General features: G+C 46.9%; 1 long non-coding RNA gene across 1 annotated transcript; it reads right to left on the bottom strand.

Annotated features, from left to right (window-relative positions):
* Window positions 1-7,148: 7,148 nt before the first annotated feature.
* Window positions 7,149-12,746, bottom strand: LOC128842595 (uncharacterized). Its single transcript, XR_008446032.1, has 2 exons — window positions 12,211-12,746; window positions 7,149-8,902 (listed from the first exon to the last, which is right to left on the bottom strand). It is a non-coding gene; the product is annotated as an uncharacterized LOC128842595 (long non-coding RNA).
* Window positions 12,747-24,540: the final 11,794 nt, after the last annotated feature.

Raw genomic sequence — 24,540 nt, 5'->3', positions numbered from 1 at the left:
AGAGGCTAGGCCAAAGACTTGGCATAAGTATTATCTCATCCAAACTCATTTGCTAGCTAAACTAACAAAACTCGATTTTCTACCATTCAGTTCCTTCCATCCCAGCTGAAATAGCAAAGATTCAATGCATTTTCACAAGTGGCAAAGTTTTACTGTATCGATTCTCTACTGTGTTGTATTTTATTTTCTAATTGCTATAACACAGGTACAGTTGCTGACCCAGAATGATACAAGTTTGCTGATTATTTCACAGGACGCAGAGAGACAGAGAATCATAGGACTGGAAGGGACCTCAAGAGGTCATCTGGTCCAGTCCCCTGCACTCATGGCAGGAGTAAGTATTATCTAGACCATTCCTGACAGGTATTTATCTAACCTGTTCTTAAAAATTTCCAATGATGGAGATTCCACAACCTCCCTAGGCAATTTATTCCAGTGCTTAATCATCCTGACAGGTAGGAAGATGATGTCTTCTCCTCATTCATTCTGTAAGGTTATAGAAAGACCCACGATTGCTTTTAGAAATACAGGATGAGAGGGTGTCAAATATTGTTGCCTGTCAGCTCTGTGTTCTTGGGGAATCAGAGCACAGTACCCAGCCTGTCTGACTCATGAAAGACCTTCCCCCCACCTCCCAGCCTCTGCTTGAACCAAAGCCGATCAGAAGAAAGACTTACAAAAAGCAATGAAAAGGCGGTGAAAGACACACCTATATCCCTCCGGACAAGGGTGACAGGATTAAGGAAACTCCCCTAGCCTCATTTGCATCAAAGATGGGACAGGGAGGCATCTGCATTAGCATACAGAATGGAAAACAGAGATTCCAAGGCAAGAACCGCACGGAACTCTGGGACCAGAAAAGCAGGGAAGCACGGCATGATGGGGGATCTCTGCTCCAGATGTTAATGAACCCACGCCTGTACACACCCAGCTCAGTACAGTAACTCCTCACTTAAAGTCATCCCACTTAACGGTGTTTCGTTGTTATGTTGCTGATCAATTAGGGAGCATACTCATTTAAAGTTGTGCAATGCTCCACTCTTACATTGTTTGTCTGCCTGCTTTCTGCACAGCTGGCAGCCCCCCTATGGCCCCCTCCCCTCCAGCGCCTCCCACCCACCGGCAGACTCTGAGGATCAGCGCTTTCCCCCTCCTCCCCCCTGCCTCCTGCCTGCGACAATCAGCTGGCTTGCGGCATTTTGGAGGGGGGAGGAGCAAGGACTTGGTGTGCAGGCTCCCCTTCCCTCCCCTGCCTCCTGAACACGGCAAGCTGATTGCCCCAGGCAGGATGGAGGGGGGAGGAGCAAGGACTTGGCGTGCAGGCTCCCCCTCCCTCCTGCCTCCTGCCAGCAGCAATCAGCTGTCTTGCGGCGTTCAGGAGGCAGGGGGAGGGAAGGGGAGCCTGCGCACCGAGTCCTCGCTCCTCCTGCCTCCCACCTGTGTCCAAAACGCCACAAGCCAGCTGATTGCCGGAGGCAGGGGAGGGAGTGGAGGTGCGCCGAGTCCTTGCACCTTCTCCCTCCCTCCTGCTTCCAAAATGCCGCAAGCCAGCTTATTGCCCTGGGCAGGAGGGAGGTGGGAGGAGCGAGGATTTGGCACACCTCCACTCCCTCCCCTGCCTCCTGCCGGTGGCAATCAGCTGGCTTGTGGCGTTTTGGAGGCAGGAGGAGTGAGGACTCGGCGTGCAGGTCCCCCCTGCCTCCTGAACGTGGCAAGCCAGCTGATTGCCCCAGGCAGGAGGGAAGGGGGAGGAGCAAGGACTTGGTGCACCTTCCCCCTCTCTCCCCTACTCGGCAATCAGCTGGCTTGCGGCATTTAGAAGGGAGGGAGGGGGAGGAGCCAGGATGCAGCAAGCAAAGTAAAGGGGAAGGAAGTGGCGGGGGGGAGAAGAGGCAGGTCAAGGGTTGGGGCAGGGGGAAGGAGTGGAGTGGGCAGGCTGAAGGTTGAACCCCCCGCCCCTGGTGCTTGTAGAGTAGGGGAAGCTGCCCTGGAACCTAACCCCCCCTATTTACATTAATTCTTATGGGGAAATTGGATTCACTTAAATCGTTTCACTTAAAGTCGCATTTTTCAGGAACATAACTACAACGTTAAGTGAGGCGTTACTGTAGTTATCAGACCAATTTTAGTAATGAATTCTTTATTGGTATCCAAAGTACTGAAGCTGCCTAATTGCATTTTGAGCTCCCTCAAACACCTCCCATAGTCAGGAATGACCAGTTCCTATTGTCTAGCCTGAACAAAACAACTTTGGTATTCTCCATTGAGCCATCAGTTTACCCATAAACAAATCTAGTGTTCTCCTTTGAACCATTGTTCTTTCCCTACAAAAACCCCTACCCATGCTCAAGTAAGTGCTCTGATGCCTGGATCCAAAATCTGCATCAGTTCCATTGGGACTTCATCTTCTCCTGACTGATTGTGCTGGGGGCTCTGCCTGTCTCCAGCACTCTGGACCCTCAGCTACCACCACCACCTGGAAACCCCAATTGATTCAAGCTTCACGGAGTGTTGAGAATCCAGCACTCTCGCTCTCTCTGTTCTGATGCTGATTTGTGTGATCAGTTATAGTTTTCTAAACCTGACTTTTATAATCAGATTAAAGTTAGATTTAATATTATAACTGTTTTATTTGTTTGACTCCCCCTGTATGGTTATTACCTGGCAATAAATAAATGTCTTGGTTAATCTGGTTGTTTCTCTCTCTCTCTCTCTCTCTCCCACTCCTCGTGGGTGTTTTTGGGCTTCCCCATTCACTCTGCAGCAAGGCTTCTCATACCTAAGCAAAAGATCCCTGCACTGCCCAAAAATCCTGTGGGGTTTGCTCATCAAGTGGGTTACTACCGAAACAATTGTAACTGAAAGTGGGGATAAGGACGTGCTGAACCTGGGGCATATGAGGTGGCAGCTTGGAAGTGCTGCTCGACCCAGTCTGTTCAGGCGTACTCTATTCCGGTGCAGTGCCCATGGCATATGATGGTGACAGCTTGGAGGTGCTGTTTGACCCAGCCTGCTGAGTCCAAGGGCATATGAGGGTGACAGCTTGGAAGTGCTGATTAACCCGGTCCTCTCAGATGCGCTCTCTTAATGTGTGTGTGGGTTTGTCTGATTCTGGGGCTGGAAGAACTCAGCCCTGGGGAACCTAGGTCCTGCAGGATAGCTCCATTGGGAGGGAACTTGCAGAAGGGAGAAGTAGAGCTTCATATGAGAACACAAGTGACACAAGCAGTATATTGTTAGAATTACATAACACCGCCCCAAAAGAGTAACCCTAATAAATGAGCATACCCCAAAGTAACTGGCAAATCTGGTAACAATATCATGACATCTCTTCTGCATTTTCACAAAGTGACTCTTTAAAAGAAAGGAAGCGCCCATCATTCACCTCATGGCAGTTTGCTCTATGGACTTTATGGCTCTGGGATTTAATATTAATTCGCTCTGGTTCTTTAAAGTAAATGAGCTTTCAAATTAGATTTTTAAATGCATTCTTCTTGCTTATACTGATTAATTTAAAAAACCCTAATGTGTATTTTGTAATGTTAACCTCCCATATGGAGATGCTTCTATTCTACATGACTAATCACACCTTGTATGGCAATAATGTTATGTCTTTAAAACATCTTTTTAGAATGATAACACGCCGTAAATTAATATGACTGCTGTGCACATCAGTGCCTGACTGACCTCCAGCCTGTGTATTCTACAAAAGGGTAGAATCCCTCTTGCACTGGTATCAGCTCAGATGTGCCAAATACACCTCCTGCTGCTAAACAGAAAGCACTTACCCATAGGTAGAAAAATCAGCCCAGAAAGGGAAATGGGTTGGATTACAGATTAATAGTCCTGCTGAGCAGTGACTGAAAACCACCCAAATGGCAGCTATTTGGTGGCCTGTGAGAATTGAACTGGGCCCCCTCAAACCAGTGATAGTGATGGATGTAGGCCAATGTTACAAATGGTTCAAGGTCACACAAAAGCTTGTGGTAGTAGCAAGAACAGAACACAAAGAACTTGACAGCAGTCGTGCTGCTGGGGGGGCAGAAAGCCCTGCCCACCCTGTTCAGCAGCAGTGTCTCATTGTTTCCTTGTGCTCCCGATCTGTCTCCAGCCGTTGTCTCTTGTCATATACTTAGATTATAAACTCCTTGAGGCAGGGCCCGTCTCTGCCCAGCACAATGGCATCCTGGCCCATGCTGGGAGCTACTAGATGCTACGGTGCTAGCCAGGCTTTATTCACTAAACCATGTCCCCCTTTGCCACGTTGTTTCTATCTCTGTGCTTTAACTGAACTGAGCCAAATTCAATTTCAATCCAGACTCACTCCATTGGTTAACTGGAATTACTATGGCTTCTCTGATGTGTCAGTACTTAGAGATCCCAAACCCGCAGACTCATTGTCTGCTCTTAGAGTGTGGAATGTCATTAGACTGCGGAACTCATTGCTACAGAATATCACTGAGATCAAGAACTTTGCAAGATTCGAAAAACAATTGGACACTTACATGGGTAAGATGTTACAACAATTAATGCTAACAAACACTTTGGAAGGGATATTAAACCTCCTTTCTCAGAGTTTAACCAATCTCTAACTATTAGAAATTTGAATGAGTAGTAATGTGGGGGGAAGATTACCCCACACTGGCTGGCCACTGTGAGAGTCAGAAGACCGGGTTAGATGGACCTTGGGTCTGATGCTGTCTGGCAATTCTTGTGTTCCTATGCACCCTAAATGACTCAGTATTAATCTCTCTCTCTCTCTCTCTCTCTCTCTCTCTCTCACAAAACACACATTTATTTCAGGCACTTACTGATTTCTATTTGCTTTCTTTCTATTTCATTGCCATTCTCTTGGGGCTAAAACAGCAACAAAAAGCATCATAACAATGAAACTCAATTGCAGGTTATTTACTCAGCATCATTATGTCTGCCAGGCACCAATATTAATTTGGTCTCTCAGTGAAGGAAATACGCTTCTGACTAGCCACTGAAGCAGCATTTGCCCTAGAAAGCATGTTTTTAATATAGCATGCTGTTACTCATATGACTGACTAAAGAACATGCCTTTTGTAGCGGCATTTGAGGTGCGCAAATTTGCACCTCCGAAGCCCAAATTTGGAATGCAACATCTTTCATTTTACCAAGGCAAGAAGAGAGGTTCCTGAGACAGCAGGGCAAGTTTATGAACAAATAGTGCCAATAATGCTTGAAGTGCTGCTGTCTGGGCTCTAGTTGTTCTGGGAAAGAAGGGGTCAGCTAAGGTGCAGGGAGAGAGGAAGGGCAGCAGAAATGCAGAGCGTGTTAGTGCTGCCAGGGGGCTCAGGGAAATACAAATGGCTTTTGTGCTATGTTGCTGGGAAAAGAAGCCCCAGATTAAAGCAGGTGTATGAGGAGGTAAAATTAACGATGCTAAAGTAGCCCAGCTATGGAACATGGTGATGTGAAAAATAAGGACCAAATTATCTCCTAGAGCCAATCATTGTTCAATGACGTGGGGACGATTGCCTCAGTGAATGACATTTGCAACATCATGAGTTATGTTATCTTGAGTCGTTTTAACCCTGGCCCCTCCCTCCCTTTGTTATCTTCAGAGATTCGCAGGATTTAAGGCCAGAAGGGCCCATTAAGATTATCTAGTCTCCGGCATAGCACAGGCCAGAGTACGCCACTCCGGGCTTCCTTCCTCAAGCCCATTACTTCTGGTTGAGCTTGAGCAGAAACAGCAACCCGATACTGATGGGAAGACTCCAAGTGATGGAGAATCCACCTCTTCCAAAGTGAATTCGCTCTCCCTCTTTTTCCCATCCGTCTCCCCCTTCCCTGTCATTTGTCCCCAAGGCAGAGGGGTCAGTGCCCTGCCGACACAAACCATGAATCATTAAAGCTCTGAACATCAAGTTGGAGTCGTCTGCAAAAATGATGTTGCAGACCCCAAGGTGTGTCAGCTCTGGGAGCGGAGCTCAACTCGCCTGGAAATGAGTCACCCAGTTCCACAGCTCGAACGCCACACTAATATTGTAATGGACACAGGCTGATAGGTGAACTAGGGTAGTCCGTCTGTCCATATGCATATTATCTATCTATCTATCTTCACAGCTCTGAGGGCGGTGCTCTGTTCTGCCCCAGAAAGTCAGTAAGCCCTTCCCTCTTCTAATCCCTCTGGCTTGCTCAGATGTATAGAAAAGGCCCTGAATTGAGCAAATAAGGTAGCTGGAGCAGCTCTTTAAGATTGCTTGCAGTCTTTCAGCTCCTATGGCCAGGATAGAGCTCTGCAGGGCCCCTGGCTAGTCCTGCACCTACCCAAAAGAGCTCTTTGTGTTGCAGCCATCCTTTCCATGGCACCAAAGAAGGCTGGATATGACTTCTTTCTGAATGTGCAGATGCTACTTGGTGCACCATGCCTCCTCCCAAGGGTTGAATGTGCTAACTCAGTGACTGCTGGCATGAGGAAGACTGGGGGACCCCTCTAGATGGCAAGTCAGCACAAGTGAACCACCTTGCACACCCCAGCTCCTTGTTGGTTTGTGCAAGGTGCTGTGATCTATTTCATGTGCTCTGCATTGGCCCTTGGATCTGTCACTGACAATACTTTTAACCATGTGTCTCAGTGCCAGGCTGCAAGTTGTGCTATGCAAGAAGGGTGATTTATAAATGTAGATTGATTGCTGCAATTCCTAATGTAGTCCAGGAGTTGTGTGGGCAATTGATGGTAAGATCAGCTCACAGATCTATGAAACTTTCAAGGAAAAATTGAAGAAACCACTTGTGGTTTGGCTAATGTATATTTGGGAGGATGATTTTTTTCTGCAATAGATTTCTTTTGCATTCCTAGTCTGCAGCACTTTATCCATTCTCTGCAGCATGACAGAGATAGAAAGTGAGTGATTTATGCTCCGAGAACTCAATAGGCACTTGCTTTCAAACTGTGCTGTGTATTTAATTTTGTTTCGAGAGGATATTGTATGTTAAAAACACACTCCTGCATTTAACAAGGAAAGCAGACATATGAACCACTACACCAACACGCTGTCAGTGTTTAACATTATTACTACAGCGTTTGTGAGTGAGCAAAACATCTGTCTGCTAGAAAAACTGACCCTTACATTTTTGCTTTAGCATGTAAGTAAGTGAGAGTTCACAAGATGGAGTTTTGTGGTTCAGGTAGGCCCAGAGCAGAAGAGCTTTATTGGCACTTTTGGCTTTTTACTTTTTCGAGTTACCTCGTAGCTATGCCTAGTGACACCAACAATTTTTTTTTTGAGAACACTTAACAAATCTTTGTTAGAGTTTTTTTATACTTTAAAGATAAAATGCGATTAAGCTTCATGCAATTAGGATTATTAATGAGAGGGTATAAGGGAACTTTTGGGGAATGGGAGGTACATATTTTACATATGAGCACTTTACAACAAATGAGCAAAAGGAAAAGGACAAAACATATTACCACACCTGTGAGCAAGATGCGAACTATGCTTTTCCCTAGTCCCCCTAGTTTCCCTAAACTAGGTATTTTAACCCCAAAGGGAATTTAAAATACTGGGTTCCCCTTTTCGGGCCTTTTACTGATTTAAGGCCTGTTTGGCCAACAAGATATACTTGTTAATATTTTGTGAAAACTTTGGGACATAGGTACAACATTTTTTTTAATAAGGGCACATACTTTTGAAGCTAACACATAATTTAGGGCCTGGCGGTTTTGCAAAGCCAGCAGTCGAAGCTGGTACAGCTCAGCACTTATGCGTTTTTTTATGGCCAGGGTATCATTGGCAAACTGAGTGAGAAATGTAGACAGTCTTCTGTAGAGTTGGGTTAGCCGTCCCACCCCATAGGAAGGGAGGGATATTATTCCAAACCTGTCTTTTTTACCAATGGGTTTAATGGTAGCTTTTAGGGACCGATAGTACCTAGGGCGACCTGAGGGAGCCTTGGTGAGAACACGGAGGGGAGGAGCGAGATAGCCTTTGTAACAGGTACCATGCCAACCACGAGGAAGCCATTTATAGGCACTATTACCATATACCCAGAATGCTTTACCATAACTAGCCTTTTTATTGGTACCTTGTAGGTCCCGTAGGGTGGCTTGTGGAGAAAGGGCAAAGAATGCAGCGCCGGTTTGCAAACCGGTGGCATTTAGTAAAGGAACAGTGAGCCTTATACCAGGACCAATATAAAATTTACACTTACTAATGCCTGCAAACCAGGTATGATTACTTGTACTGGCTTGCTGATAACATATGAGACCAATGGGTGGAGAACGTAAACGAATAGGCTGGGGCTTAAGAGTGCTACTATAGTGGGAATTCCAAGAGCCATTGTGTAGGCTATAAGGAGCTTTTGCAGTACAGTTAGATTGCAAACTTAAATTGTCAGAGGTGCTACTGCTGGTAACCATTCACCTTTGACAATAGTCTGACCAATTTTGGGAAACTACTCTCCAGGGCAATCCCGCTGAATGGTGGGGAGTCTGGGCACATATCCAACAGTTGGAGAGCTTGAACTCACGGGCAAAGGCAATTTTCAGGGCCTAATAAGTATTGATAGCCATATTTGCAGGGATGGCTTCCCATCCTGCATCCGATGTGGATGAAACATTAGGTAACAGAAGGAGTGCTTCTGTCTTTTGAATAACAGCTTAAGTCCCAAATTGTCGTTAGCAGTTTTTTTAGCAGGCTGGACAGTCCACTGTTCAGGAGCGGGTACTGCTTTCAGTCGAGCGTGATGAAACCAGTTCTTGTGTCCTTTGACCTTTGCCGCTGTGTGGGAAACAAGCAGGACGATGTGGGGTCCTTTCCACTTCTCTTGGAGAGGCTTGTCCTTTCAGGTCCGCACGAGAACGGAGTCACCAGGCTGCAGGGAATGGACCGGGGTATCCAGCAGAAGAGGCTGTGAATCTTTGGTGTATCTGTGAAGAGAAGAAAGAACAGCAGACAGAGAGCACATGTACTGAGACAAAAAACCACACCCCATCTCCCACTCCCCTGCCAGAACCAGTGTACCATTCAGAGGCCATGCCCTTTTAAACATAATTTTGAAGGGACTAAGCCCTAACCTACCCTTAGGGAGAACACGAATGCGGAGTAACACAAGGGGCAAAGCATCAGGCCACCTAAGAGAGGCCTCCTGACGGACCTTTGAGAGGTGTCGCTTGAGTATCTGATTTGTGCGTTCCACTACTCCACTGGCTTGTGGTCGCCATGGTGTGTGGTGCTTCCAGGGGATTTGCAGAGCACTTGATATCTTTTGAACAACTTGAGATGTGAAGTGTGTTTCATTATTAGATTTCATTCACTGGGGGAGGCCGAAGCGAGGAATGATTTTCTTAACAAACTTAAGAGCCACTGTCTTGGCAGTGTTGTTACGACATGGGAAGGCCTCAGGCCATCCACTGAATTGATTCACCAAGACAAGGAGGTACCTGTATCCTTGGGTCCTGGGAAACTCAGTAAAGTCTATTTGCTACACCAATCCTGGGCCTGGGGTAGGTTCCAGGGTGGCTGGTAACACTGCTACTCCTGGTCGAGGGTTGTTCTTTTGGCAGATTAAACATTCAGCCTGTACCTGTGATGCTAGGGGTTTAAGTCTAGAGGTTAGAAAATATTTATTTATAAGCTGGGGTAAGAGCCTCTCTGCCTGCGTGTGTGGTCTGATGCAGTTTCTGCAACACTGGTCGAATCAGGCCCTTGGGCAGGAGGATTTTTTCCTCTATGGAATAAAGCCATCCCTCCTTTTCCTGGAGACTGAGACTGTCAGCCAGGTTTCCGTCATTATGGGAGTACTGAGGAGCTGCAAGCTCACCTACTGATGGGATGAGGGCATGCATTTGGGCATTCTCCTCTGTTGGTGATTTCAGGGTAGCAGCACGCTTGGCTTCCCTCTCTGCTCTGGCATTGCCCTTGGTTACATCTTGATTTTTTTTTGATGGGCTTTGCACTGTACCACTGCTACTGCTGAGGGGAGTTGTACCGCTTCTAACAGCTGGAGAATTTGAGACCCATGCTTAACCGGAGAACCTTGGGCTGTTAGCATTCCCCTTTGCTTCCACAGACCAGCATGAGCATGCAATACCCCAAAAGCATACTTTGAGTTAGTAAAGATATTAACCCGTTTGTCTTTTGCCAGCTCGAGTGCACGAGTCAGGGCCACTAGTTCAGCAAGTTGGGCAGATGTCCCAGCAGGTAAACTTTTAGCTTCCACGGTATTATGAAGTGTCACAATAGCATAACCCGCCCTTCTTTGCCCATCCACAACAGTACTACTGCCATTCGTATACCATTCCAAGTCAGCATTTGGGAGTGGCTGATCTTTTAGATCTGGGTGGCTAGAGTAGTGGGTATCTATGATTTTCAGACGGTCATGTTCCTGCTTTTCTGTCTCTGGTAGCAGGGTAGCTGGATTAAGGGAGGGACAGGTTTGCAGGGTAACTTCAGGATTCTCTAACAGTTTCGCCTGGTACTGAGCAACCCAAGCCTGTGTGAACCAGAGACCACCCTTAGTATCCAGTAGGGCTTGAACCATATGGGGAATATACACTTGCACAGTTTCTTCCAGTGTCAGCTTTTCAGCTTCCCCAAGCACTAGGGCAGTGACTGCGACCGCCCTCAAACATGCCGGCCAACCCTTTGAAACTTGATCCAGTTGCTTAGAGAAGTATGCCACGGGACGTTTCCAGGCACCTAATAGCTGAAATGCCCTGTCCGCTTCTGGGGACCAGTGAAAGGGGTCATAATTCGCTCTCTTAACACATTCATACAGAGGTTTAGCCCACAGTCCACTACCCTGTATCCTCGGAGTCCGATAAAATTCAGGAGACTTACAGTAGCTTTAAGAGAAGGGATTCGACTCACAGCAGCAATTAGCAAATCATCTACATATTGCAGAAGGAGGGCTTTGTCCTTATTGTCCCACTTTTTAAAATCTCTGGCCAGAGCCTGTCCGAACAGAGTGGGGGAATTTTAAATCCCTGGGCCAATACTGTCCAGCAAAGCTGCTTGTTAACCCTTTTGATGTCCTCCTTGTGCCTTGCAGTATTTTGCAGATTTTATAGTTGCTTGGGCACATTCAGGCCCCCCTTTCTCTTGGTTGTCAGCCAAGTCTTGGCTGTGAACAAGGTCCTTGGATAAGGCTAGCATGACTGAGCTGCTAGCTATATTTTTCTTTTAGTTAATTTATTTTGTGCTTCTTTTTTTTTTTTTGCTTTTTTTAACTTACAAAGGAACCTTTTACTTTTTACTTATACAACTTTTTTTTAACCATTTACCATTTTTTAACCACATACACATTGCCATTATACATTTTTTTAGTAACATAACTTCTGTACAGCGCTTTGAAGCAACAAACCAGGACAAGCACACTCACTTCTGAGGATTCCATTTTGTACAATCTTTGGTATTCAATAGCTTTCCTTTTTAATGATTTTAAATGCCTTCTTTGTGCCTTTCTTCTTAGCCTTAGCTATAACCTGATTCCGCCCCACTTCAGACAACAAGGTTCTCATAAGTATATTGCAATTATTCCTGTCAGGCTTATGGCTAGCCAGACACCCTTCAAAGATTGAAATAAACCTGCTTGGATTCGTCGAGAATTCCCCTGCTTCTGCCTTGAAAGCAACTAGATGTACAGGGTTAAAAGCAACATGAGAATACACTGACACAATCTGGACTGCACGATCCTGTGTTCCTGGACGGGCTACCACATTCTCAGTAATTAACGGATACAATCCCACTGAGGGGGTACTCTCTGGAGCCTGTGGGGGTGGAGGAGCCGAAGGGGATACCGATTCTGCCATTACAACAGTGGGAGGCTTCTGGGATTTAGCAACCGTTACTACCGAGCCTGTCGGAGTCAAATGGCACTTGTGCAAAATATCAGTCCTATCTCTTAACACCATAAATGTATATGCATAGAGATGTTCATTCCATTTACCTGTTCTCTGACAAAACAAAAGCAACTGAAGGATCATGTTGTATTGAGTGATCCTTCCGGTGGCCACCTTTCTTGGCATTCTAGCTGATACTGAGGCCAATCAACTGTACAGAACCTTTTCAATTTACTTTTAATTAACTGGTCAGATCCAAACACTTTTCAGTTCCCCAGAATGCATTCTAAGGGTGTACACTGTACCCTGACGGCTGTACTCTGTTCCTGCCCCATAGGGAGACTCTGGGCGTCCCCAGGTCAAAACAGATAAAGTCCCCACTGGACTGTTCCTACCTTATCCAAGGGTCCGGTTCTGCACCGTCGCCCTATCCACGGGACCGGTTCCCCACCATCGCCCGCAGCTGCTTCTCTACTGTCTAAGTGCGTTGCACCGTTGTGCCCTCCAGGGTCGAGCAAACCACGTCTCCGCCGAGGCCCCCGATGAAGTCACCGGTGCGCGCTGGGCGTCGGTCGTCGCTGTAATCCGTCGGCCACCAGGAGGGATCCGGGCAAGGCTAAATTTCAGCCTCGAGCCCACCCAGGGACGCCAAAACTGTTGCCAGCTCAAAGGGCCCGAGGAGGCAAACAGCGAGGTTCGTTGCCCAGTGTGCATGGCACCAATAAAGACATCGAGGGGAGAAAGCAAGCCAAGTTTATTTCAGAGCTCTGAAAAAGGCACTAGGAGACCACCATGTCTTAAATCAAGTGCAACAAATACAAACAAATTTTCCCTTTTGTATTTCAAGCAGTTTTTGTGCAAGCCTTTGTCTATTTTACCCTGACCCCTTCCTTCCAGACAACAGTTACAGCAGGTACACATTGTGCATGTTAGAAACTTTCCCTTCGCCTGCTTATCTCTTGGCCTTGCAAGGCCTGTTTATAGCAGTTTTCCCTCGTCTTATCACTACAGCGTTTGTGAGTGAGCAAAACAGCTGTCTGCTAGAAAAGCTGACCCTTACATTTCTGCTTCAGCGTGTAAGTAGTTAGCACAGAAGTAGGTGAGAGTTCACAAGATGGAGTTCTGTGGTTCAGGTAGGCCCAGAGCAGAAGAGCTTCATCGGCACTTTTGGCCTTCCACTCTCCCGAGTTACCTGGTAGCTATGCCTAGTGACACCAACACCATTGTTTACCTTTTGATTTACAACACTTGTAGCCTCCATCTTATTTTGTTTGCTGTAAATGTGTGTCAGATTATTTGAGCAAAAGCTTTCCCTTGACCTTGTCTGTCCCTGCAGCGGGTTATTTCCCACCTTGGGCTGGCTCAACTGTTCTGGGCAGTATCTGTTGATGCAGTCAAGGCTCCACCCATTTCCTGGCCTTTCAGTTTGTGGTAGGGGAGGCAGCACCAGAGAAAAGAGTGCTGGGAGAGTGTTAGGAAAGGCAGCCCAAGAGAAGGAGCTATAGGGTTTAGAACTGAGGCCTTACATCAAGGGGCCTGTCTGCTTCAAGAAGGGGCCTGTCTGCTTACTGTCTGCTTACTGACACTCCAGAGGAAAAAGACATGGGGCACCAGTACTCAGGGAAGTGGAACTAGGTGTGGCTTGGCAAAGCCGCAGGTATAACAGCCACTTGTGTGTGTTCTAAAACTGCTCCACCTCCGTCCTCCTTTTTCTCCCCACTCCTGTGGTGGGCAAGACACAATGGCCCACCAGTGGGGTGAGGTGAGGGATGGCCCTGATGAGAGATAAAGAAGAACCTGGAGATGAAGCCACAATGCCAGAGAGGACTGTGGGTTATGCATAGAGTAGGGTGCCATCTTGCCCTGAGACTGTGAACTCTTTGGGGGCAGGGACAGGCGCTTGCTATGTAATGTGTAGCACCTGGGGGCGGGGGAGGGAGGGCGACCATGATTGGGGTCTTGTTTGGAACTGAGATTTCCTGGAGGAAGATTTCCAGCACATGCATGTAGTATAAGTGAGTTTGCCAAGTGGCAATGACTTGTCTTGGGTATGGCTAGAGCTGGGATTTTTTGTGTGTGAAAAATGTGTCACATTTTTCGGGGTCAAAAACCTGAAGCATTTCACCCAGCTCATTACAGCTACAATTGAATCACTTCTCTACTCATTCCACACCACACATCCCTAGTCCCATGCTCCACCCAAGCCTCTGAAAGAGCTCCGTCTATTTGGAAGGACTGCTGGTCTGAGTCTTGATGCCAGATCCTCAGCAGGAGCTAGGCCAATTTATATCAGCTGAGGAGGTGCCCCTGGAGCCAGTAATGTCTCTCCAAAGGGACAAATCATTTTAAGGATGTATATGGGGTTTATCACACAGGAAACTCTGCTGGGAGCCTCTTGCTAAAAGACAGGCAATGTGTAATTAACATGTCTTGTCTTCACTGGCTAATCTGATATCATACCCAACAGCTGGAGTTTTTGGGTACTGGAGCCAAACTCTCAGTACTCTATAAAATGAGACTTTTGGACTGATTAATTCCTGTTGTGTTCTGCAAATTCTCCTCTAGATCAGATGAGTTTCATGCCAGTCACCAGCAGCTGTCTCACTGCACACCCGCCCCTGGACACGGCTTTCAGCATCACAGCAGGACTGTGCTAGGAAATCATTCCTGAATTAGTTCTGAAATAGCTGAAGTGTTTATTACTGCCAGAATGTGCTGTCTTTACACCTAGCTGATGTTTAATGTGTGTCCAATGGCTGGTTTATTGCCACTAGCTGAACAAGAGTCACTCTGAACAGTCACTTAGCATTCACTTGATATTTGCACTGACTCCATTCCCGAAAAGGGCAGGATGTGCATCTCCGACAGAAAAGACAAGCTTTTGTGATTTAAGAAACTCTTTTTATTCTCTGCCTTTGAGTTGTAACCTTTCAATTGCACACTTCAGAGTGGCACAAGCTAAAACTAACTGTGAGCTCTGTTAGAATGTGTCTTCATCTCCCCAGGGAATTGTGGAAGCCGCACTGTGTGTGCTGGGATGTGTAAAAGTTGACCAGCTAAAGCTTTGGAGAACTACCAGCAGAGCACATTTCTACACCTGCTCCTGAGAAGGATGGGCTAGATGTAACCTAAGGTCATTGCCAACTCTAATAGCTCTGGGTTGATGAAAGCAGAGTAAGGGATGGGAGGGGTCAACATAAAAACATATGGGGCTCAGAATCACCCTTGAACAATGCCAGAGGCATCTACCTGCCCAATAAACTCATCTGGACTGTAGGACACAGCAGCAGAATACCGTATGAACTCAACTCTGGGTCACAGTGATGTAACCATCACACCTTACTGGGGTTGATTGTTTTGCTACTAAAATGCAGCAGGAAGATTACCATTTGGGAGACCCAGTTACACCAGTGGTTCCCCAAACAGCTAAAGCGCTGCTTCTTCTTGCAGCAGACACGGGGTATTCAGCACGTTCCTGATGCAGTTCCATCAGCATTCATGAAATTCTCTGGGGGAAGTTCTCTAGCCCACGTTATGCAGGAAGGTCAGGCTAGAGCATAGTGATCTCTTCGCTGTGTCCCCAGTGTCATGGCTTTGCAGCACGTCTCCCTTGTTTTGTTCCCCTCTGCAGAGCAGAAGGATCCTGCAACCAGTGAACCAAACACTTACCCAGTCCCATAACCTCAGAGAACCTCTCCCCCACCTCTCCATCCAATCACTCTCTTACTTAGCCTGTGAAAACACTCCCATTGGTTGGCAGGTGTGATAACTTGGGCCCCTCCTCTCCTACTGCAGGGCACAGGTAACTCCCATTGACATCACTGGGCCTTTACAAGGGGAGACTCAGGCATCAGAGTCCACCCACCAGTCCTTACAGCTGGAGATAAGTGCAGCAGGATCCAACTGCAAACAGGCCAGCCCTGCATCCTGCAGTTCAGGGGGCAGGGAGAGAGCGAATTCAGGAAGGCTGGCCCCAGGATCAGGGCAATGCAGAGGTGACTGTCACAGGCCTCTTTGCATGAAGCAGGTCCAGCACCCCCGTACTAGAACAGGTGCTCCCAGTTCAGCGGGCAGGGCAGCACCTAGGGCTATAAAGACCCAGGCTGTGAGTAAAGCAGGGCACTGCTCAGGGAGCAGGGGCAGCAGGGAGTTTCCTAGGAGAAGCTGCCAGAGTCTCATGGGAGGGGAGGAAGTGGGAACCTGGGGCGGGGGGGAAAGCACCTCCAGAAAGAAAGCCATGGGAGGTGGTGCTGAGCTAAAAGCATAGCAGAATTCTGCCATAGGCCCTAAAGCAGGAGAGACCAAAGGGCGAAGTCCCCTGGGAGCCCTAGCCCAGGGTGGGCTGAGGAACTGGTTGGTTGGCATTATCCATGGATGGAAAATATACCTGTGCCTGGAAAGAGACTCTGGGTGTGGCACTGGCTCCTGCGTGGGCTGGGGACAAGCCTGCACCTTAGAACAACCTTCAGCCCAGGTCCGGTGCTGAGTGCTGCTCAGCCAGACTCAAGGTTCTGGCTGGAGAAGGGAAAACAGACAAGGTCTCTGAAGTCACCCCCTGGACCAGTGTCTCCAGTCGGAGCTGGGCTCCCCACACTTCTGCTAGAGTCTCAGCATTTTGTCTGTTGTCTCTCAGGAATCTATTGTTGAGTTGTCATGTTTTTGCTGTGGAGGAGGTTCCTAATTACCTGTCTTCAAGGCCAGGCAAAGGCTGAAACCTGCCATCCCAAACCAGCTGCACAATTTACAAACTTCAGTCAAACCAAGTTTCGAATCACAATTGTGCCAGAGACCATGGGGACTTTTTAAAAATTAATCTAGATCAATGGAACCAATTGGCTCTAACTTGAAACATGTACTTGCACATTCAGACTAGGAGAACGTTACTATGGACAGTGGTCTGTTTTTCCCTAAGTACCTTTGGATTGACCTTCCAAGACTGTATAGAGATACCTGCTTATGCATGAGAATTTAAGTATGGAAATTTGCCAACTTTCTGGAGGGAATGCTCTCCATGGGAGACGAGGAGTAAATACCAGAAAAACTTGAGGTGAAGCCCCTGGGGCCAGTAGTAACAGACTTTTCCCCTCAACATTTGATTCTCCAAACATCACGAAATCTTGTGTCACTTCTGAACACTCTGGGCCCAAATCTCAAACTTTTAATTGCATCGAGGAGTGCTTGCTAAAGTCCATGGGATTCATTGCAATGGTAAAGGCTCCTTGGTGTGGGTAAGAGAGAAAAGAGGGTCCAGTGCTGAAAGCCTTAGCCTGGGGTCTGGAACACCTGGGTTCAGTACATGGATTCTGATCCATGCTGCACCACAACCTTCCGGTGTGACCTTGAGCAAGTTACTTAGCCTTATGGTGCCTCATCTGTAAAAATGTTACTAATAATACTTTCCTGCTTCCCAGGGGTGGTGTGCAGATGCTGTGGTAATGGGGGATTGTATAAGTACCAGAGATAGTGAAGGCAGCAGAATCAAGGACTGCAGCCCTTTGCTAGTACATTTTGTGTTACCCAGGGAGTGGGTCTGGGTCTGGAAACTATTCATTTATACAATGCTGAAACAAAATATTGGTGGGTCAGAATTTTAGGGTGTGGAACCTGAGGTGGGTTGGAACATCTCAGCCTTACCATCTCTGATCTGTCTCACGAAATACAAGCCCAACCAAACAGGATTTGCCTTACAAACATGCTGTTGTAAACTGAGAGAGCTGCATGACATCAATGACAGCTCACACCTGGCCAGTGAAATGTTTCAAGCTACCTTTGAGCCGCTCAGGTGGAATACTATCTATCCAGCAGCATGTATGTTCCATGACTTTTGGATGGCCTTTCATACTTCCTTGAGTAATGGAGGATCAGTGTCTGTCACCAGTGCAGCCGTGTGGTTTGTCAGGTCACATAGCTCTGGACAGTCATCAGCAGGGGCGTGGTAAAGCATGCTTTCAGAATGTGATTTCTATCTGTGCAGGAGCAGGTGAAGTATTCTTGTTTTGTGATGGGGATGTTAGAAGACTGTTTATGGCTCCCACTCAGGTGTGTGCTTTGTAGACATGGCACAGATTTTTGACTTTAGACTATCCTCTGCTTTGTCGCCCAGGCAGTTGATGCAGATCATACAGTCATGTTTTGCCATGGCCTGGAAAATAGCTTTCCAGTTTACATTTTTGGACATCTCCCTGCTTGTGTGCCTCTGCCTTTCTCACTAATATATCAAAGGCTGCTTCAGAAAACCACAGTTTTGTTCATGATCATCTGATGCCCGATTGTTCCAGCAGCGGCATGTGATATAGCATTATGTATACTACTCCAGGTGATCGCCATGTCATCCAAGAGTGTAGCAAAGTTATGCATGTGATCCTCAATAGCCTGAGTGTATCTTATGGCTTCAGCAGGAACCTCAGAGAGATACTGGACATTGTATTGTTGGTGGATGTCTGGCTTGTGAGGAGTTGGAAGTCTCAGTGACAACTAGGGCAGATAGAAAGTGTGAAAAATTGGGACATGGGGTGGGGGGTAATGGGCACCAATATAAGAAAAAGCCCTGAATATCAGGACTGTCCTTATAAAATCAGGACATCTGGTCACCCTAGTGACAGCTGAGTGACAACTAAAGTGTTGTAGCCGTGTTGGTCCCAGGATATGAAAGATAGAGGGTGGGAGAGGTCCTATCTTTTATTGGATGGACTTCTGTTGGTGAGAGAGACAAGCTTTTGAGCTACAGAGAGTTCTTCTTTACTGGTGCTTCTGTGCTGCTGCAGATTCGGTGAGATTTTACTACGGAGTGATTTCTGGTGAGGATGTGGTCAGTTTCCTTCATGGCATGTCTATTGTTTGAAACCCAGGTCCAGTGATGGTGCCTAAACCAGGAGCCCATAACAGACAAGTCCTCGGTGGCACACAATGTCATAAGCCGGGTGATGGGGTCATTTGGGGAACCTGAACCAAAGGGACCAATCACGGTTTTATACCCTCCCTGCCACACAAATTGGTTCTTTGGAAATGTAATATTAGGAATGTATTTCACGTAGTTTTTGCAGTCTCAGTGCAATTTAGCCAGCACCACGTGACCAGCTAGCTGTCTTCTCACAAGTGCCCCATGCAGTTTGATGAGTGGGACTGAAGCAAGAAGATAAGGTTTCAGGAAGGACTTAGTTCAATGTGACACCATGGGGGAATGCAAGCTGGGCCCTGGTTGCTGGCACATAAAACTGTACAGCATCAGCATATAACATTGGTTGCTCAGCATGCTTAATAGAGATCTCTTTCCTACAGCTCTGCCTTCCCACCGCCTCATTTATTGCTAATGAAACATTCAGGAACCTCTGATCTCAGTAATATTATGCAGCTCTTCTTTCGTTGTGTCTTAGGTCTTGATCCTCATTAATAGGCCATCTCTATTGTGAAATACTTTTGTACTATATTGTGTTCCTTAAAAATTACAATAAAATGAATTTATAAAGAGAGGTTTCAGAGTAGCAGCCGTGTTAGTCTGTATCTGTAAAAAGAACAGGAGTACTTGTGGCACCTTAGAGACTAACAAATTTATTTGAGCATAAGCTTTCGTGGGCTATAGCCCACTTCTTCAGATGCATAGAATGGAACATATATTGAGGAGATATATATTGTGACAAAGTTCTATCATAGAATCATAGAATATCAGGGTTGGAAGGGACCTCAAGAGGTCATCTAGTCCAACCCCCTGCTCAAAGCAGGACCAATTCCAAACTAAATCATCCCAGCCAGGGTTTTGTCAAGCTGGGCCTTAAAAACCTCCAAGGAAGGAGACTCCACCACCTCCCTAGGTAACGCATTCCAGTGTTTCACCACCCTCCTAGTGAAATAGTTTTTCCTAATATCCAACCTGGACCTCCCCCACTGCAACTTGAGACCATTGCTCCTTGTTCTGTCACCTGCCACCACTGAGAACAGCCGAGCTCCATCCTCTTTGGAACCCCCTTCAGGTAGTTGAAGGCTGCTATCAAATCCCCCCTCATTCTTCTCTTCTGGAGACTAAACAATCCCAGTTCCCTCAACCTCTCCTCATAAGTCATGTGCTCCAGACCCCTAATAATTTTTGTTGCCCTCCGTTGGACTCTTTCCAATTTTTCCACATCCTTCTTGTAGTGTGGGGCCCAAAACTGGACACAGTATTCCAGATGAGGCCTCACCAATGTCGAATAAAGGGGAACGATCACGTTCCTCGATCTGCTGGCAATGCCCCCACTTATACAACCCAAAATGCCGTTAGCCTTCTTGGCAACAAGAGCACACTATTGACTCATATCCAGCTTCTCGTCCACTGTGACCTCTAGGTCCTTTTCTGCAGAACTGCTACCTAGCCATTCGGTCCCTAGTCTGTAGCAGTGCATGGGATTCTTCCATCCTAAGTGCAGGACTCTGCACTTGTCCTTGTTGAACCTCATCAGGTTTTTTTTGGCCCAATCCTCTAATTTGTCTAGGTCCCTCTGTATCCGATCCCTACCCTCTAGTGTATCTACCACGCCTCCTAGTTTAGTGTCATCTGCAAACTTGCTGAGAATGCAGTCCACACCATCCTCCAGATCATTAATAAAGATATTAAACAAAACCGGTCCCAGGACCGACCCTTGGGGCACTCTGCTTGAAACCGGCTGCCAACTAGACATGGAGCCATTGATCACTACCCGTTGAGCCCGACGATCTAGCCAGCTTTCTATCCACCTTACAGTCCATTCATCCAGCCCATACTTCTTTAACTTGGCGGCAAGAATACTGTGGGAGACTGTATCAAAAGCTTTGCTAAAGTCAAGGAATAACACATCCACTGCTTTCCCCTCATCCACAGAGCCAGTTATCTCATCATAGAAGGCAATTAGGTTAGTCAGGCATGACTTGCCCTTGGTGAATCCATGCTGACTGTTCCTGATCACTTTCCTCTCCTCTAAATGTTTCATAATTGATTCCTTGAGGACCTGCTCCATGATTTTTCCAGGGACTGAGGTGAGGCTGACTGGCCTGTAGTTCCCCGGATCCTCCTTCTTCCCTTTTTTAAAGATGGGCACTACATTAGCCTTTTTCCAGTCATCCGGGACCTCCCCCGATCGCCATGAGTTTTCAAAAATAATGGCTAATGGCTCTGCAATCTCACCTGCCAACTCCTTTACACCCTCGGATGCAGCGCATCCGGCCCCATGGACTTGTGCACGTCCAGTTTTTCTAAATAGTCCCGAACCACTTCTTTCTCCACAGAGGGCTGGTCACCTTCTCCCCATACTGTACTGCCCAGTGCAGCAATCTGGAAGCTGACCTTGTTCGTGAAGACAGAGGCAAAAAAATCATTGAGTACATTAGCTTTTTCCACATCCTCGGTCACTAGGTTGCCTCCCTCATTCAGTAAGGGGCCCACACTTACCTTGATTTTCTTCTTGTTGCTAACATACCTGAAGAAACCCTTCTTGTTACTCTTAACATCTCTTGCTAACTGCAACTCCAAGTGTGATTTGGCCTTCCTGATTTCACTCCTGCATGCCTGAGCAATATTTTTATACTCCTCCCTGGTCATTTGTCCAATCTTCCACTTCTTGTAAGATTCTTTTTTGCGTTTAAGATCAGCAAGGATTTCATTGTTTAGCCAAGCTGGTTGCCTGCCATATTTACTATTCTTTCTACACATTGGGATGGTTTGTTCCTGCAACCGCAATAAGGATTCTTTAAAATACAGCCAGGTCTCGTGGACCCCTTTGCCCTTCATGTTATTCTCCCAGGGGATCCTGCCCATCTGTTCCCTGAGGGAGTCAAAGTCTGCTTTTCTGAAGTCCAGGGTCCGTATTCTGCTGCTCTCCTTTCTTCCTTGTGTAAGGATCCTGAACTCGACCATCTCATGGTCACTGCCTCCCAGGTTCCCATCCACTTTTGCTTCCCCTACTAATTCTTCCCTGTTTGTGAGCAGCAGGTCAAGAAAAGCTCTGCCCCTAGTTGGTTCCTCCAGCACTTGCACCAGGAAATTGTCCCCTACACTTTCCAAAAACTTCCTGGATTGTCTGTGCACCACTGTATTGCTCTCCCAGAAGATATCAGGGTGATTAAAGTCTCCCATGAGAACCAGGGCCTGCGATCTAGCAACTTCTGCTAGTTGCTAGAAGAAGGTCATTCTTGGCAGTATCATTGGTGCCCACGTGGAGAAGCAGGAAAGGGTAGCGGTCCGAGGGCTTGATGAGTCTCGGCAGTCTCTCCGTCACATCGTGTATCCTAGCTCCTGGCAAGCAGCAGACCTCTCGGTTTTTCCGGTCAGGGCGGCAGATAGATGACTCAGTCCCCCTGAGGAGGGAGTCCCCGACTACCACCACCCTCCTCCTCCTCTTGGGAGTGGTGGTCGTGGAACCCCCATCCCTAGGACAGTGCATCTTTTGCCTTCCAATCGGTGGAGTCTCCTTCTGCTCCCTTCCCTCAGATGGGTCATCTAGTTGACTCTCCGCATTAGTACCTGTAGAGAGAACATGGAAATGATTGCTCACCTGTATCTCCATTGCTGGTGCATGGACGCTCCTCTTTCTCCTTCTGGAGGTCACATGCTGCCAAACCTCTTCACAATCCTTCTGTCCCTGCTGCGCCTGCTCTGAATCTTCAGAACATTGTGGCCGTAGAAGCATCTCCTGACGTCTGTCCAGGAAATCTTCATTTTCCCTTATGCAACGCAGAGTCGATACTAGTTTCTCCAGCCCTCGAACCTTCTCTTCCAATATGGAGACCAGCTTGCACTTTGTACAGACAAAGTAGCTTCTCTCCTGTGGAAGAAAGACAAACATGGCACAACCTGTGCAGATTACAACAGCTGATCGCTCACCTTCCATATCACCCTCCTCTTAACTTCCTCAACTGTTGCAGGAACTACTTAGAGAAACCTGCAGATGAAAGCCTCAGTGCACTCTCCCTAGGCAAACTCCCGCTGTTAGCCTCTGCTGTTCGCCGCTCAGCTGGTTCGCTGCTGACTGCCCTTATATACCAGTCAGGCCCACTCAAGGCCCACCTGGAACAAAGCACTCCCAATTCACACTTTTCAAACAAACAAGCAAGCAATCAAGCACACGGTCAAAGCAAGATAGATTCCTCCTCTATCTTGGTGGGTCCTGCACTTATTGGCGGATTTTCTTGCCTCAGAGATTCACCATGTGGGTTGGGGAACAGCCCAGAGACCTTCCCCCCTGGGAGAACCCAGAGTCCAGGTCAATTGGGAGGTTTGGGGGGAACCCGGGCCCACCCTCTACTCCGGGTTCCAGCCCAGGGCCCTGTGGACTGCAGCTGTCTATAGTGCCTCCTGTAACAGCTGCATGACAGCTACAACTCCCTGGGCTACTTCCCCATGGCCTCCTCCAAACACTTTCCTTATTCTCACCACAGGACTTTCCTCCTGGTGTCTTATAACACTTGTGCTCCTCAGTCCTCCAGCAGCACATCCTCTCACTCTCAGCTCCTTGTGCCTCTTGCTCCCAGCTCCTTACACTCCCACCACAAACTGGGGTGAGCTCCTTTTTAAAACCCAGGTGCCCTGATTAGCCTGCCTTAATTGATTCTAGAAGCTTCTTCTTAATTGGCTCCAGATGTCCTAATTAGCCTGCCTGCCTTAACTGGTTCTAGCAGGTTCCTGATTACTCTAGTGCAGCCCCTGCTCTGGTCACTCAGGGAACAGAAAACTACTCATCCAGTGACCAGTATATTTGCCCTCTACCAGACTCCTGTACCCCACTGGTCTGGGTCTGTCACAATATACACATACAGAGAGCATGAAAAGGTGGGAGTTGTCTTACCAACTCTGAGAGGCCAATTAAGTAAGAGGAAAAAAAACTTTTGAAGTGATAATCAAGATAGCCCAGTACAGACAGTTTGATAAGAAGTGTGAGAATACTTACAAGGGGAGATAGGTTCAATGTTTGTAATGGCTCAGCCATTCCCAGTCTCTATTTAAGCCTAAATTGATTGTATCTAATTTGATATGAATTGATATGCAAATTAGATACAATCAACTTAGGCTTAAATAGAGACTGGGAATGGCTGAGCCATTACAAACATTGAATCTATCTCCCCATGTAAGTACTCTTACACTTCTTATCAAACTGTCTGTACTGAGTTATCTTGATTATCACTTCAAAAGTTTTTTTCCCTCTTACTTAATTGGCCTCTCAGAGTTGGTAAGACATCTCCCACCTTTTCATGCTCTCTGTAGGCGTATATATATCTCCTCAATATATGTTCCATTCTATGCATCCGAAGAAGTGGGCTGTAGCCCACGAAAGCTTATGCTCAAATAAATTTGTTAGTCTCTAAGGTGCTACAAGTACTCCTGTTCTTTTTATAAACAGAGAGATTTTATATGCGATGGTACAATGATTGGGTCTCTAAAAACACAAACAAAATAAAGTTCCAGCATGGGGTATTGGCAAGATATGTACCCCCTATTCAGTTCTGTCTTATGGAGAGACAGTAATGATTGAGGCTCTTTATGTTGATCTAGCTCTGAGTACTTCCACGACTAAGTTGCTCTCTCGCTATCATATCATGTCAGATCCTCTAGAACCTTTGTCAATTTTCCTTCCCTTCTTTAATCTTTCTGCTAGTTTTCCAAGACCTTGAAGGTAAATGCAGTATTGTCCTATCCACACCAGTCGTGTGAAGTTTATAAAGAGGCTTTTTCTGGGAGCAATAGGCTTGTGATACAGCACAATGGGATGTAACATCTGCCCAAG

This window comes from Malaclemys terrapin, chromosome 8, assembly GCF_027887155.1.
Source record: "Malaclemys terrapin pileata isolate rMalTer1 chromosome 8, rMalTer1.hap1, whole genome shotgun sequence".
NCBI classification, from domain to species: Eukaryota; Metazoa; Chordata; order Testudines; family Emydidae; genus Malaclemys; species Malaclemys terrapin.
This window is presented reverse-complemented; position numbering and strand designations above follow the sequence as displayed.